The sequence below is a fragment of the Sinohyriopsis cumingii genome, unplaced genomic scaffold (assembly GCF_028554795.1).
Source record: "Sinohyriopsis cumingii isolate HCF-2022 unplaced genomic scaffold, ASM2855479v2 utg000695l, whole genome shotgun sequence".
NCBI classification, from domain to species: domain Eukaryota; kingdom Metazoa; phylum Mollusca; class Bivalvia; order Unionida; family Unionidae; genus Sinohyriopsis; species Sinohyriopsis cumingii.
Window position 1 is genome coordinate 1607916 of NW_028315924.1, and position 15372 is coordinate 1623287.

Below are 15372 nucleotides of genomic sequence, written 5' to 3' on the forward strand. Positions count from 1 at the left end.
TAAAATTTTTTAATGAAGAACGATTTCTCAATGACCTATATAAAGTTCCATGGAATATGATCCAAAATTTGGATGACATAGTTTAAGCTCTGAGGGTGTGGATTGACTTATTTATGAATGTAGTCTCTAAGCATGCGTCAATGAAAGTTCATCAAGTAAAGAACGAAATCCAATCTGATTGGTTTATTACTGAAATCCTAAACACAATGAAAACACAGGACCAGTTCAAGGCTATAGGAAACCATGCACAATATAACATACGGAGAAATAAAATAACTATGATTATAAAAGCTAAAAAAACATTATTATAAATTTTCGCTTGAAAACAAAAATGGAATCACAAACTCCATTTGGAAAGTCTTCAGTGAACTCACTGGAGGAACACACAGATATCAGACAAATAAAATACACTCACTTCTGGTAAATGACAGCTTAGTCACTTATGACACTGACATTGCAATTGTTTTCAATGATTTTTTCACCAACATTACCATATAGTTAAAAGAACGAGTGATAGAAAACAACTTAAATTAACTGAAAAAGTTCTACAGCAACGAAGTTTCTAAGGAGGTATGTTTCTCTATCCCGCCAGTATCAAAAAACTTTGGTAAAAAATGTCTCAGTGAACTTGATACCAAGAAAGCTACAGGACTTGATCAGACTAGTCCATGACTCATTAAATCTCCTGCCTCTGCTATTTTAGATAACATAACATTCATAATCAATTTAAGTATTGCAACCTCATCTCTCCCCAAGGTATGGACAACTGCAAAGGTAACTCCTATTCACAGATCTGGTTGTAAGGATGATGCTGATAACTACCGGCCAATCTCAATACTACCACCCTTGTTAAAATTGACAATCATGTCAATGATTCATTCATGTCTTATTTACTGAATACTTGCTGTTACACCCTAATCAATCAGGGTTTAGACAGACACATACTTAAGTCAGAAAACAAAACATGTTCATATAAATAATGTTTTTTCTGAACCTGGAACAATTAGAAATGGAATACAACAAGGCTCAATTCTAGGTCCGTCACTATTTGTAACATTTATTAATGACCTACCACTTTTACTAAGGACTCAATAACATCTTCAGATCTCTATGCAGATGACACAACATTGTCAGACATCCAAAACACAAAGCATGAACTCAAAATGTCTTTACAGAATGCCTTAAACAATCTGGACAACTGGTGCACATGCAACGGCATACTGGTAAATACTGGTAAAACTAAAATATTACTTATCTCAACACCGCAAGAAATGAAAAATCTTGATAGGGATGAACTATGTCTGACATGGAAAGATAAAAATTTGCAAATGGTCTGTCAGGATAGACTACTTGGTGTTTTGGTAGATAATAACCTACCATGGACTGAACATATCAAATATATCAGTAAAAGGTCAATTCAAGTTTATGGCTTCTCAGTAGGATAAGGCATTTTCTCCCTGAAAGACACAGAAAACTATTTTACAAAGTTACATACAACTCTATTTAGATTACTGTAATACAGTATGGGGTAATTCAAATAACAAATACATAGCAAAGCTGGCACATCTTCACAAAAGAGCATTTGGGCTAATATCAATCCAGAAAGAAAGCAAGGAAAATTTAACTGGCAAGTTAAAAATATTACCTGTTAAAGACCGAATCCTTTTGAGAAAAGCCAAATTAATGTACAGAATATCCAATAATTGTGCTCCTGAATATATTGCAATAATTATTCCATTATAGGCTACCTGGCGATAGACTCCACTTGCAATCCATGTCTACCAAACAATATAAAATTCCCAAACCAAATAAAGAATTATTTTTAAAAAGTTTCCAATACTCTGGAATAGTATTCTAGTTGAGATAAAAAGTGCTCACTCTGTTTCCTTCTTTCAAACCAAATATATTCAGAGATGCAGCTACAATAAATAAATTCCTTTGTATGAAGACCTCAAGGTGTTTGTATGATTATAATTTTTAACGTAATTTTAACAATTTTTCAGTCATATCGCTACGATGTCAGTGGCAGTTTATAGTGATGTCTAGGACTGGGGCATCATGCCGCAGACATCTAGCATGATGTCCCACCTAGTCATATTATCCTGACACCAGGCCGACCAGTCCTAACACTAACCTATTAATGGTGAGCGTCTAGCGAAGCAGCTGCTTTAACCGCTGGGCCACCGGAGAGGGATTCAAGGTAGATTAGTTCTTAGCTAATTATGTTACCATCTTTAAATAAGTCATTATGTCCAATAAACGTAATTGTGTTCCTACCTGTTTTTATTCAGAACAATCTACTATTCCTTTTTATTATTCTGTACTGATTATTAAAACTTTTTTCAGAGGCTTATTATTTGCCTTAATTTTAACATGCATCAGTAACTGGACACCATTTTAAAAAAAAAATTCTATAATCAAAAGTTTGATCATGCAGACGCTTCTCGTGGAAAAATATATACAGTTTAAAGTATCTGAGGTACTACTGTACTATAAAGTCAGTCTGGTTCTCTGACTAATTGCACTAAGTTAATGTGAAACCCGGATCCAAATTAAACATGGACAAGCCAATTATCCTGATTTCACCAAAACAATCATATTTCCGTAATTTTCCCTTTTATTCTGTAAGTCTGTATATTAAGCTTCATTTTGCAAGACTTACGGCAAAATCATAAAGGTTGGCAGTTCTGAATGAAGGACAGGAATGAAAAACACTTTGAAGAAATCAATGAATTAATGGGTGAGTACCAGCAGCAGGAGGGGCTGATCCAACCCAGAAAATATGGGGAAGACAAATTTATGTTTTCCATTCAATAAACACTTCACTGTGGAATCAAACGCGCCTAAGAACAAGAAACCAAACAATTTCTCACAAATGACGTGAATTTATACGACTCACAGAGCCACTAATACTGTAGTTCTGACCCAAAAAGCAATAGCAAAATGAAATATTTATTTAGTGTAACAGGTATACTTCTCCAACGAATATACACTAATCTATTTTCCCTGTAAGTTCCAGCTAGTTAGTTTATTGAACCACATGATCAGTTTGTGAAAATCCCAGCGTGTTACTAATAGCATGGTATTTTTAGCAGTCACGTGACCACGGCTATGTGTTAACTGTTGAATCAAATTGAGATCCAGGTGGTTTATTGTATTTGGAAAAAAATACATTACGTTACTGGCAATACTGAAATTGTATTTTTGATTAAACAATCTTTATGTAGCTGAGTTAGTTACACAATTTGCTACAAGCTGTGCTGAGAATGAATTGATATCAAAATATTTTCAACAGCGTACATCGATGAAAAATCTTTTTATTCTCCAGTCTCTAAATTTATTGAACTAACTGGCCTGGGGGTTGGGGTCCTGTCATTCCACGTATTGTATTTTCGTTTTGTGTGATGTCAATTGTCCAAATGGTTATCTGTTCACGTGGTTGATAACAAAACCATCATCTATCACGCGATCGAAGCATTCGTAAATAAATCTATGTGTAAAATAATTTTTCATTTTTTTTATTAATAGCAATTATAATACTGATTTGCATGTAACCCATGTTATTGACAAGACCAAATGCTTTTTCAGTATGACAATGCCTCACAATGCCAGCTCAGTTCGCTTCGTAGTTATCGTATATCAGATATTTCTTAAATTCATCAAGATCAATCTCTTAATTTGTTTCATTTACATAATTTTCTCTTCTTCTAATGGAACATTATTTTTCAACACAGGAATACTTCTCAAGATAATCTTTTGCGTCTTTTATTTTAAGGTTATCAGAAGTGTTTTGTATCTCGTAATATCATTTAAGCGTTCAATATTTTCATCCGCTGCAAGAAATACATAATTGGGTCTTCCCCTTGACCCCAAGCCCACACTTAAGAAATGGCTGTGGTCCAGTACTGCCATGGCGAATACTGGCTATGTGATATCTACAGTATTCTCCACAACAATTCTTTCCACAAGGACTTACTTTTCTAATGATGAGCCATCGACACCTATTTTGTACCTGATGCATAATATAATTATTGAATATAGTCCAATTGAAGAAAATACTTTCTTATATATAAGAATGACTAATTCTACTTGTCACGTTATAAGTAAGGAACAATAGCCAGATTGCAACATGTATATGCTAGACCCTGAGGCTAATTATTTGCTTCTTAAATGTTGCGAGTGTAAGCCGACATCAAAAAGACGGGTGGGAACCCAGTTGTATGTAACATGGCCATATGAACTTGCTACTGGCCCCATATTTGGCTGCGTGCGATTCACAGGTAAGTGGCATGAATTGCCGGTGTTGGGCTCAAAGTAACATCAAGTGTGGGTCGTAAATCCACCCTTGACAGACTGCCGGGGAGGGGACAATGTCTGCTAAGTATGTAGACCATGGGTGAATCGACATCCGCTCGGAATTGAGCAAGGCATGACCACCATTGGAATCGCAAGTCTAAATCTAGTATCTTGAAGCTAAACGTCAGTAGTCGCTAAACCTTCTTGCGGGAATTACATAAGGAAGTTATAAGCTACTCCGGCGCCATTCCAAATTGGCGGGAACCATTGTTATTCTGGGAATTACAAAGGAGCTTCGGACTTATTTGCTCGATTGTTGCAATATATTACGGCAAGGTAATTGTACTTTAATTATGTGCAGTATGTATACTTCATTACTAGAATCGTTAGTACGTAGAATTACCATTTGTAGGGTTTGATTCATTTGTAGTGTTTGATCTACGTGCATATTTTGAGATATGAGCAATGTTTATATAAAGAATTAATATTGTAATTCGCTATTTGGTTAATTCGTAGTAACCTCGTGCATTTCTTCATGTGGTATTCTAGATTTGCAAATGTTGAATTGAATTATAACTTCTTATAATGGTTGCAGTGTGCAACATTAGCTAATAGGGGTATTTGACTATTTGTGTATACTTTGTAGAAGTACAATGTACAGAAATGCGTCTGATTATGTGATATTTTTCTGTATAATAAGATTGAGAATCTATATATACCGATGTGATGAAATCTATTGATATATGCATGATAAGCAGTTGATACAGTGTATACCATACCAGAAAGTATGGGTATTTCGATGTGCACGAATGCGTAACCAAAGAAGGTAATGGCTTATCTGATGATAGATTGCTGTTTAGTGTGAGACTTGATAGCTAGAGGAATATAGTAATGCCCTCGTGTGTGTTCGGAGAGGAAGCTTTTAGGGACCGGAGGAGCTGTAGGAGGCAGAGAAGGGAAATACCCTGATACAGTTGGTCCCGAGGCTCTGGGAGACAAAAAAAGAAGAGACCGGAAGTGGAGGAAGTGGAAGGTGAAGCACGTGGTTGTTGAACTGAAGGGGTATTGGGTACCAGTCAAGAAATAATACAGATGAGTAGAAACACAGGACAGGAGGAAAATCTATCACACTAAGTCAGATAATGAAATAGGCCGTCACTTGGTCGACTGAAAGACGAGTGATAGGGCTTTGAATATTGAATTTCATTTGAGGCAATTCTATCTGTTATTGAATGGCATTAAATGTTTTGTTTATTTGAATTCCACCTTTTGTGTTTTCAATAATTTAACTGTTGGCATCGCTGACTGGGAGCTCGGAGCTTTGCATCTCTATCACTACTTCAATTTCTAACAAAAATGAGCCAGGGTGGTCTACTGTAATAATTAAAGATAATACTGGGAACAACCCACCCCAACCTAAGGTAGTCTACGAGACCTTTACACTACTGTTGCAAAACAACTTCAAGAACAGTATTTTAGTCTAACCAGGAAAAAACCTGCTTTTCCAAGGTCGAAAATTGCACAAGAAAAATTACCTAATGAGATATAAAAAAATTATTAACAGCGAGTGAAATTGAGAGATTAACATAAATTGAACCAAAGAAGAGCAGAAGCAAGATTTGTGACCGAGAACGAAAATGATTATGGGAGATTAAACCACAAGACAATACTAGATTTGATCTAGATAGATTAACCAAAGATAAGAAACAAATGCCATTTGAATTAGAGTTGCACGATTTTATCAAACAAGCTAAGAATGAATGTATCAACGATGGTGCTGTTCATGTTTGTTCGACGTTTAAGATTGACAAACTATACGACAATAACGCAAATCCAGTTGCGCAGCTGTTTAGGCGCTTTATCGTTTGAATGAACCAGACATAGCTGCTCATGCTCTGATGAAAACAGGCTCGCTAAATTTCGTAGCTCAACGTGTCAGAGAACATTTTGCAAACTCAAGACAAGGAAACAGACTTACAGAATCAAGAATAATAAAAATAAATAACTTGGAAAGCTCTCTTATTAATGGTGCTGAAATAAATGCCTTGGTTATTTTAGAAAGAACATAGATTAAAGATTCCAATAATTGTAGAAACAATAACCAATGGGATTTTGTGCAATTCTGGTAAATACTGTAGTAAGGGTGCTCTGATAATTATATATGATGATAATTCACACGCATGGACCGACTCGGTGACTAAATTTCCAAGGGAAAGAATAATATGATTTTATCACATAATATCTAAGAGGAAATCTACAACATAAGTAAGCCTGACACTGTATCGGTCTGGTTATTTCGTGGAGATGACACTAAGTTGGATGAATCAACATTTGATCAGTTTCTTCTGCCATCTGGGGTTCTTTATCTGAAGGTATCACTATAACGTGCGATGAAACTGATTGCACTAAAATTTGATGGGAACAACGATGGTTTACTCATTAATTGTTTACTGCGTTGTCCATTGTAGCTCATATAGCCAAACAAAAAATAAATGGAGTCCAACTCAAAAAGAATTTCTCGATGATCTATCACAATCTTGTGTTAAGTTTGGCTATGGTACACAAAATGAAATTACTCTGACATGATTTCCGTTGAAAATATCACTGCTTATCCGGCAGCTTTTCTTGGACTTGGCGAGTGTCATCATTAATTTGAACGATTCAGGCAGCCAACACACAAAATGAATGGCACGAGTTGCAATAAATGGAACACTACCAAATATCGATCTTACTGGATTTGCCGATATTGAATCATTCGAGTTTTCAGCAAACATTCATCCTGTGATACCAATTTGGTTTGGTACATGCTTTAATAAGCTGGATACCATCGTCAATCTCAACGACTATTGTGCAAAAAATCAGCGTGGTTGGGCTCCAACAGTGCTATAATGATACATGCTCGATGCTAAGATCCTCACGTCGTTGAGCATAATCTGTACAATCATTTCGTACAAACAACAAAAACAACTTTGGTTACTACAAGACGACAAAGATATATGCAGAAAAATTATTGGTAAGTTCACTCAGGGTTCATCGTCTGATAATGCACGTCATTGCACAAGATTAATCATTAGTCCAGCCGAATTAGACTTTGTTTTCAATGACACGGGGGCGCAAGGTGTTTTGGTGTCATGGATAAATGCAGTCATGCAAGATGGAAAAACATAGGTACAATAGTTATCTACTATGAGGGTAATTCTCTTCAGTTTACTCATTTGAGATCATCTTTGTTGGCATACTCATCAATACACATGTTATCGATGATCAACAGATTTCCCAAAGACGCTGTATGAGTCGACACGGGTTCTTTTAATATTAGTCTTTGTAGATGGACCTTGTGAAACCATTTAGCGATAGAGACACCAGTAACCATTGGGGGTCGTGGCGAATAAAATGTGAGAAAATATGTAAATATTCTGAATCCGCCAACGTTAAAACACCTGATGTTTGTTATCACAACAATAATTTATTGCAGATTTCATCATCACCGTCAGTAAACGATCCAATCATGAGACATAGCACGGTCTATCTGAATGGTCCAGGTCGTTCTGGTAAAACAACACATGCGAAAACATTATTTAAAACTATGACATGATTGTATTGACGCCAACTCACCGGCTTGCCAGAGATATGAGACAACGTGGTGTCAGCGGATGCGTCTATCATAGTTTCTTTACATAGCGATGTGATGCATGGATGCCTGAACGAATGGGTGAGAAATATATCCCGAGAATAATTATCTGGGATGAGATTTGTACAGTATCCAGAGAAACATTACAGATATTTCTTGATTGTTTATCAACAAAACCTACTTATATTAACATGTGTGGCAATCACGGACAGCCGCCGCCATTTACTGGAGAATCCCCACATGAACGGTTGATCAACCACATTAGCCACTATGAGGACTTTTTTTGTACGACCATCGATCACAGGATGAACAACTACGACAACTGAAATCGTCATTCAGATAACAACCTGACAAAATTCAGTGTAAAATAATGTGTACCGTAATTTCAGAGACTCTAATGTCAGATTTCTGAAACTTATGGTGCCGTAATGATCTAATAGTTGTATCCAGGAAAAACGTCCGTGATTCACTTCAGCGTAAATTAAGGAAATATTTCCAACAAAGCATGTCCCACTATGTTACCGACCAACAGATACATGCCGACAAATTATACTTCTTGATATTCCGGCAGCAGACACAAGAGGTGTTCGCAAAAAATAAACTGGTTCTTAATGATATAATTGAAGTTCCAGTAGAGGCTGTACAACAGGCATTGTCGTCAAACCCATGGTGCTGGACTGGGGGATATGCAATAACAATTCACATAGCTGCCAACCCTCCAGGCTCGCAATTATTGAAAATATGGATAAAAATTAGTGAGTTTTGACATGAATTCCTGAAGTGATCTTCGAGTCCGGGAATATTTGTCATAACAAATGTTTAGCAGGGTCTCCAGCTGACAAAGGTATATTATGATCAACAAGAAAACTCACAAACAATGCTTCAGCTTTGGTAGCTTGCAGGTATTCCGTCGATGGCTTAAAATATTTCAGAGCTGAAATCTGCTGCGAGTTCTTAATTTTCCCAACCTCCATGTGCTTTATGCTACCAATGTGCTTCCTCACATCATCTCTGCCACCATGCCCAAAGCTACAATTTGTGGCACACTGTGTGCAAAAATTATTAGGTATATCGGTGTTTGAGGCGTGAATCCATAAATCACTGAACAAATCGTGAAATTCATGCCAAAATCTTGAGGGTTGTCAGCTATGAATTCATTCGTCTCAGGGTTTAACAATACCAGGCACCAACATCTGGAATGTCAATGATCGCATCGAATGGTCAAATTTAGTTTGTCTGGCTGTGTCTAGAGTAATGAAAATATCTCAGTTACACAGGGTTGTCTACATGCTGGAGATGCTAACATTGTCACCAGTAGTTATCAACGCAGTGAAGAAAAAATTGACAAATTATGTGCGAGATGACACCAAAAATACACACCAGTTTGATCTTGATGTTGAATTTATCATGAAGCTGAAACAACGAAACAATAATCACTTCACCTGCTGTAACACAATAATGTTGTGACAATATTTTCCTAATGACGTAAGACAATTTACCGTAAACAGAATTGGTAGTAGTCTCAGCCACACGCGAAAATGTCTCTCTGACATGTCTTGAATGTGACAGTCGTAGAGGAGCTTCGTTCCTCAGCGCGAATGACTCTTGCTACGGTTTTGTGTTGGCGCGTACGGGGGGGGGGGGGGGGGGGCAGCCGCTAGGCTATGAAACGCCGTATCCAATGTGGTGGTAACTGGGTGTTTTCAGGAATTGCCTGTAATTGGTCACGTACAAATCCACGTTGAGGGGCTGTTCAATCTAATGTATAGATTGGTGGCTGCTTAGTAGATCTTACCACGCTAGAAAATGTATGCAATGTTACACTCCACACGGTATAGGTTGCTCTTTCTGCACCACCCTGAAGTTCACCAGGCCCATATAAATGCCTCAGTGTCTTTAATAACCAACACCGGTTGTTGCAGCTGATCTGGTGAGTTTCGTCAAGGTATTTTTTTTTCGCAATTGCATCGGCAGGTTTCATGTTACTTCCGCTTGCGACCTCGTTGTTTAACGCGGCCACCATGTGAGGTAGTCTCGCAACCCATTCACGAGATCTGTCCTGAATATACAGTAATTCTTGGGAAAATTGATGTCCAAAGAGTCGCTGTGCAAGTGTTTGATTAAATCGCGCAATGGTTTTCTGATCGCGATATATCGTGGTGTGTCTACGTCTGATCTTAACTTGTTGTTGCTGCACCAGCATCGTTACTGCACCGATAAATTATCTGCCAGGATGAACCTATAGCAACTGTGGCCATCTCAGAGATCTTCACAAAAAAATTGTTCAAACTCTGCTGTGACTTCAGTTGCCGTTTTAGACGATAACGTTTCAACCTCTTTGTATCTACTTTCAGTATCTACGACAGTCAACGTACATTTGCATGTGCGCTGTTTGTGTACATCATGTGGCAAAAGCAAGATATGTGCCTGATGAACTTTGTTGTTTGTGCTAATATCAAACCGTCCATGTTGAATCGTTTTGGGACGTGGAAGATAAATTTGCAATACGGCCTGTCATGACAACCAATCTGCATCTACAGCTCGTGTGACACCTGCTGCATCGGAAAGTTTGTAATTGCTGCTGCACCTCTCCAGTATCCGATTGGACTATCAACTCCATTATGTAATTGTCGGCGTTTAATTACTCGCTCCTATCATTATCTTGTCATGCCGATCCTATCAACCAGTTTGTGAGTGATTCTTGTATAATTTTTATTCTTTATCGAACTCATCGTGAATTAAGTTGACATCCACAATATCTTGTTGTTGTAGATCTGGATTTTTATATGTGAACATGGCACACTTGATCAATTGCATTTACCGGAAATTTGCTTGGTTTTGGTTGATGTTTTTCGCCAAGTCTAATATCAAGGTTCATTCCAGGACCACAATAATTATATCCTGGAAGATGTTTTTGCCCAGGATACTTAGCCCATGGCACTCCATCTGCTTTCCCAAGTGCCTTAGCGATATCACCACCCACTTTTGCAACAGGAATAGTCACAAACCTATATTGTCGTGTGTCGCATTTTACCCATTTACCTGTCAGTGTTTGCTTGTTGTTTTTCAACGTGGCTGCTCTCAGAAATTTTGTACCAGTGACTGTCTTGCATCGAACACAATATAAACTCATGATTATAAATAATATTATATCTGTGCAATATGAACGAGGCTGACTTTTCAGCAACACATGAGCAAGCACCGGTCAAGCATCATACAGTGTTAGCAAATTCCTTTTGAGATATTATAGTTGGTTCATCTGGGTTGGGTAAAACTCAATTGTTGCTCAACCTGATAAGAAAAATTGGAAAAGAAAAATACTCTGAAACAATCCAACAATTGCAACGAAAAAAGAAAAATATAACAATTACCCAATATGTAAGAGATGTCCAACATCAATCAGCCTGGTAGCGGGAACATCCTTTTGCTATTTTGTTTAAAGTCAGAATTACAGTATTGGTGGCTCTGTGAGTCTCGTATAAATTCAGGTCATTCATGTGAAATTATGTGCTGTTTCTTGTTCAAAGAAGCATCTGGTTCCACAATGGAGGGTTTATTGAATGGATAACAAAACTGTGTCGTCTGCCATTTTTTGGGTTCGGAATGCCTCATCCTGCTAATGCATCAACAGGAGAGACACACTTCATACGTCACACCAATTAAAGTGCAGAACTAGCTGTGCTGATGGCACTGTATCCGAGTCCCAAATGATTTGTGTGTTTCTGTGAGTGTGTGATTTGGATTTTTAATGTAGCTTCAACATGTTTTCAGTCATCATGTCGGATGTGTGGTAGTTCACAGTGATGTCTAGTGCTGGGGCATCATGCCATAGACATGTAGCATTTCCCACCCAGCCAATATCCGGACACGAGGCTAACCAGTTCTAATACAAACCTCTTAATGATGAGCACCTAATGAGGCAGCTGTAAGTACCATTTTTATCAATCTCTGATATCACTTGGCTGGGGTTTGAAGCCACGACCTCCCGCATTCAATTCAGACACTCTAGACATTTAGGCCACCAGAGTGGTCCCAAGGCCTGAATGATAAAGTGTCAACCGGAAATCCAGAACAGATAACTGGATCATAATTCAGTTCATGACAAAATTACATTCATTATTTATATGCATCCAATAATGTTTTTCCTTTGAATGCCTCCAGGATTCAAGTATAAGGCTGCTTCCTATGAAATGCCTTCACTGGTGAAACAATTACTCGCAAAGGACAAACAGCTCTATACATTTTGGCCAGTGGGTGTTTCTTGCCTGGGTCATGTGACAAATGCAGCACTTTGTTGACATTTGGAAGAAGGTAACCCCGATTGCAAACATGTTTGGGAAAGCATGGACGGGTTGGCAAAAGTGGCGTAACTAAAATGGCTGTAGCTTGATCTTCTTCCATCTTAGATAGAACTACCATAACAAAGAGAAGGCAACAACCATACCGGAACAGTTAGTTGGTCTTTTGTGCTTATCCAACAGTTCTTTGACCTTATCAACATTAACCTACGATCAAATACCAGTATCAACAATGTCAGTCAATGAATCTAAAACTGGTGGGCCAACATTGTCATCGGATGGTCGTGGCTGTCTGCAATTGGAAAACCAGAGTATGCAAACTGCCTACCTCTGACGCACTGGCAAATATATCGGATATGAAAGCATTTGTATCAGAATCTGAGGAAATTAATTTGTTGCTGCGAATCACAAGACATATTGTCCTGATCAAAATTCTTCATCATAGATATGAGAATAATATCGAACTGGGATTGGGCCCAAAGTCACTTTCAACAGTGTCGTTGTCTAAGAGTTTTTTCGTTAACTCTGCAATATATACCGCTAACTCGCGCATAGTCCCGGCCTGTTGCTGCATCATGATATTGCTTAAACTGCTGTTGAAAACCATCATCGTGTGAAGAATTAGCAGTTTGTGATGAAGACACTGGAGTCTGTCATGTTACTGTTGAAATGTCTCGAGAATACACACATGAAGTGGAGGCTACTGACATTATATATTCATTTACATATGAGTAGACTAAAACAATGACAACCCAACTGTGATCACATTTTCTGGTGGAATCACCTTCAACAAGTCCACTATCTTACTTGTGGAATTTGGAAATGAAGTACTGATTTTTGCCTCCTAGCTTTGGATTTTGCAGTTCTCCTTTTTGGCAGAATGTGAACTGTCATTTGAACTGTTTTCAGGGTCTGTTTCTGCCCCACAAGGTTGTGTGATACAGTCTGCCAATGTTTTAAGTATACCATCTCACCGACATGCAAGATAAAATCATCGCAGGTCACAGCGGACAACCTTAAGTCATCCAATTACAAAACTGGTAGCAAAATTACAGGCAAAACAAGTATAATCCATCCAAAAACATTGTTACTTCCAAAGAACACATTGGATCAACTAAAGAAATTCACAATAAAATGCAACAAGGGCTCATGGCCTACATAACATTCACTTGGACTCACACGCTGACCAGTCACGTGACTCTACTTCATCTCCTGTAACCTTGAGATATTCCGAGACAATGGAATTCGTATTTCTGCTGACATTGTAAACGATTAAAGCATTATTTTTTGTCCTGCAAAGAGGAAACTTTCAAGGCACAATAAACAGGTTCAGTTACTTTGGAAACTGCAACAATCCATCAGATTCCATTGCCTTTATTCAAATGTGGTGCCGACTTCCTTTGACGAAATATTCGCTTATAAAAATAATTGGCAATAAAACATGTTATCTAACGAAGTTGCTCATTATTCTGTATAAATTACATTTATTTTCAAAATGCCCAACATCTGAAAGATCATTCACATTATTCCAAATGGATTCAACAAACTGTATACGTGCATGCGGAAACATCTGTGTGTTTATGTCACAACTTTGTTGTTGTTGCAGTTATGTAGGTCAGAAATATACGGGAAAATGTTATGTTGTGGAATTTGAGAGATGCTGTAGGGTCATGGTTGTATTCTGAGTTTACTCATTTTTGTGAAAATACGAAGAAGAAAAAACAGCAAAGCACATACTATTTAACCAATGCCTAATGTTACACCAATTACATGTAATATAATCTTACATTTGCAATCTTACCAACGGACTGTTGTAACGAAGCAATAGAGTGAGTGGTTACGTTAAGAAAACTCCTCTTTCTAAAAATAGATGTACTTTCATGTTGGCTGTGTCGATCTGGTTGAAAAAAGGGTTTAGTTCTTTCATATACTGACTTGAATTCTTAATATTTAATACAAATAATACTATCATACAGGTTAGAGAATTTTTAATTCATACTCTACAGAGATTCGAACCCAGGTCCGCTGGTAAACAGCACCCATTACCTTGCCAGCACACATGAGCCCATATTCCCTCATGACTAAGCACACATCACCAATAAATGATGCTACTTAATCGGTGTGATATGCACTCGTGTGTAGCAGACACACTGGCATGATGACTTAGTAATTAATTCTCATTTATCTCACAATCATTCCTGATTCCTGTGAAAGAAATCAAGATATATAAAATTAATTATAGAGAATTGTAAATATTTACCAGACAGAACGGAAAGTGCTATCCCTGAATTCTGTAAAAGAATGCTTGATAATAGTAGGCAGAATTAATATATATATATATATATATATATATATATATATATATATATATATATATATATATATATATATATATATATATATATATATATATATATTGTGTCTTGCTTTGCTCCCACTTATCCATGTTCAGCTCTCACTTCTCCATGTTCTGTCCAAAAGGAGAAGTCACTTCTCCTAAAAATGCAAGTCTAACTGACCTCTGCATATCTGTGAAACAAAGCTCTTTATTTTACGAGGTAGTCATTTCACTTGGTTGCTTTGCTATCTCTGATCACATTTATGACTCATTAAGTTAATTTAAGGTTGGTTAATTATATTACGTACACAATAATATTCATAACTATTCAACTAATCAATTGAAATGAGTTCACCCGACATGTGATCTGATGCATGTAGAATTCGAATGCGTTTTAACGTTTAATTTATTCCACTTTCTTTATTTGATACAAAATAAACAATTAACGTGATAATACAAAGAAGGTCCACTTTTAATTCAGTCCAACAATAAAACAAATACTTCCGCAAGTCAGATATCAAAGCATGGTTAGAAATGGAGCTAAAACACAAATTTCACTTGATACACTTATTTAATTAGTATTGATCATTGTATATAGTTATTTATGGTGTAATAAGAATTTCGTTTGGAAAGAAAATATAACAAAACTATTTGAAAGCTTCTTAAAAGTTGATTATTTCATAATGTTAATTAAAATCTCCAGGTCGTATCGACTGTTTTTGACGATAAATCGAGCAATATATCAAAGTTTCAATTTCGAACACGATTTTCTTAAGGTTCAACAAATAGGCATAACATTTTGGGTATTA

General features: G+C 37.0%; 1 protein-coding gene across 1 annotated transcript in view; it reads right to left on the reverse strand.

The window, feature by feature from the left end:
- The window catches only part of LOC149773284 (uncharacterized), an 85737-nt gene that overhangs the window by 54417 nt on the left and 15948 nt on the right, over positions 1–15372 (reverse strand). The window lies entirely within an intron of this gene.